Source organism: Myotis daubentonii, chromosome 2 (genome assembly GCF_963259705.1).
Source record: "Myotis daubentonii chromosome 2, mMyoDau2.1, whole genome shotgun sequence".
NCBI classification, from domain to species: Eukaryota; Metazoa; Chordata; class Mammalia; order Chiroptera; family Vespertilionidae; genus Myotis; species Myotis daubentonii.
This window is the reverse complement of record NC_081841.1, coordinates 75,273,456-75,276,162: the sequence shown is the minus strand read 5'-3', so window position 1 is coordinate 75,276,162 and position 2,707 is coordinate 75,273,456.

Below are 2,707 nucleotides of genomic sequence, written 5' to 3'. Positions count from 1 at the left end.
TCTTCCCCAGCTGCCCACAGCCGGCCCCGCCTCCCTGCCGCCACCTCCCCCCCCCCCGCCCCCGCCCTGGTTCCCCATTCGCCATAGGGTCAATATGCATATTACCCTTTTATTATATAGGATAGAGGCCTGGTGCATGGGTGGGGGCTGGCTGGCCTGTCCTGAAGGGGGTCCTGGATCAGGGTGGGGGTCCCTGCTGGGACAGGGCCAGCCTGGGAGAGGGGCCGCCTGGGGTTGGCAGGCCGGCCATGCCCCCGATCAGGGTGGGGGTCCCTGCTGGGGGGTGGTGCTGGCCTGGGCGAGGGGCTGAGGGTGGTTTGCAGGCCAGCCACGCCCTCGATCAAGGAGGGGGTCCCTGCTGGGGGTCAGGGTGGCCTGGGCGACACCCCGGCTTTGTCAGGAAGGATGTCCGGAAGATGTCCAGTCTAATTAGCATATTACCCTTTTATTAGTATAGATAGTTAATATATAGAATATTTGTGAAATATATACTTACATTTGTTATCCTATATCTTCACTTTCACTTACTTGCATTCTGATTTTTTTTTCTTGAGTATGGTGAAAGGAGTTGAAGCTAGTTTGATAAGAATTTGTATAATCCTTGCCTAATCCTCTTCTGTCTTAGCCCCACTTTCTTATATTGGCTATTGTATAAACAAATAGGTGTACCATGACTATTTGTTTCAAATCTGAACATCACCCATTAAGAGAAAAACGTTGACCATCATACCTTGAAGAACATCTAGTACAACTCCCTACTTTTACCAGAACTTGAAATGCAGAGAGTATTTTATCTAGTCACACATCTAGTTAGCTAAGCCTATAACCTAGGCCTCTTTGCTTTCAGTACAGTACTTTCCATTCCAAAAAATAACCATTCATTTTCAATAGTCAATATAAGAAAGTGGGGCTAAGACAGAAGAGGATTAGGCAAGGCAGTTTGTCCCCTTTTTCTAACCTTGAGCCTCGCTTCCAAAGTAAAGGAAAAGCACCAGAGAACAGAGCCCTGCTGGTATATTTTACATGTTATCTATGCTCAGGGAACATTACTTATCAAATCTATTTGATTGCAACTCACAATAGGAAATATAGTTTAAATCACAACATAGGACACCCTCTCCCTCTCCCCCATAACTAAGACAAAGGTTTTACAAAGCAATACTTGCCCTTAGTAGATATGCATTCTGACTTTAAATTCTACTTCATTAAAAAATAAAATTGATTTTTTAGTCAGTTTGAAAAAAACTGCTCTGGAAAATAGGAGACAGGTTTCAATCTGTTGACAAACTATAAAGTTACTAGCACTGCTGAAATAATTTCGTTCACGGAATAATAAATTACCTCATTTATTTGAATCATAAGTACCATCTCTCAGGCTTCAGAACCTGTAGAATCTTTTCCTCATTGGAACTCTAGTTCATTACAATATCTCATAGATTCTGAAACTCACTGTTTTTCACATTTTAACATCTCTGAACTCAAGATGTGTCTTTTAAAAAAAATCAATGAGCTGTAACCGGTTTGGCTCAGCGGATAGAGCGTTGGCCTGCGGACTGAAGGGTCCCAGGTTTGATTCCGGTCAAGGGCATGTACCTTGGCTGTGGGCACATTTCCAGTGGGGGGTGTGCAGGAGGCAGCTGATCGATGTTTCTAGCTCTCTATCCCTCTCCCTTCCTCTCTGTAAAAAAAAATCCATAAAATATATTAAAAAAAAATCAATGGCATGGCATAGTTTAGTTGGTAGGTCTTTCTTTCTTTCTTTCTTTCTTTCTTTCTTTCTTTCTTTCTTTGGTAACACAAAATAATGGTGAATCTTAAATTCCACAATTTCTTAGAGTTTCTATGAAATAAATAATAATTATTATATATGCCAAACTCTCCTGCTTACTCATTTCAAAATATCCAGTTGACCAGAAAACTTTTTGATGTGTTATTAAGAAAATGTAGTGAGATGAAAAAACTGCTCAAGAGAAAACCTTAACAATGGAAGGAAAATGTTACAAACGGAGTTTAGTTACTACAGAAAGCTTTTACATGTGTTTTCTTATTGGCATTTGATTATAAACTTTCTGCTTTTCTATCTCCCTTATTTCTGTATTTTTTTTTTCCTTTTTTGCGACTAGCATTTTATTCTTTTCCTCCCATCAACAAGGTTGAGGGAAGATTCCCTCTGAAAACGGTTAAAAAGAAGGCAAAAGGTTATGTCCAAAAGGTAAGGTACTTCAATAAAGAATGAGGCCCTCCGGTGTGGCTCAGTGGCTGAGCGCGGACCTGAGAACCAGGAGGTCACGGTGGGGTTCCAGGCCAGGGCACACGCCCTGCTGCTTGTGGGCTCCATCCCCACTGGGGGGCGTGCAGGAGGCAGCCGATCATGACGCCAATCAATGACTCTCTGTCATCATGGATGTTTCTTTCCCTCTCTCTGAAATCAATAGAAACATGTTGGTTTTATAAAAAAAAAAAAAAAAATAGGCTTTATTTTAAAAATGGAACGAATTGCCAAATACCCAACTGCCACCAACCTAAAACACGTTGTAAAACTTAATGGACTGTAAACCTGGCACGAAGGATCCTGAACAGGACTAGGAACAAAAATAAGTTTGCTATTTTCATCCAAGTGTGACTGACATGCACCATCCGTCTCTTAAAAATGAGAACCTCTAATGAAGAAAGCAGTAAATTAAGTGCCACAGTTCACGTGTTACTA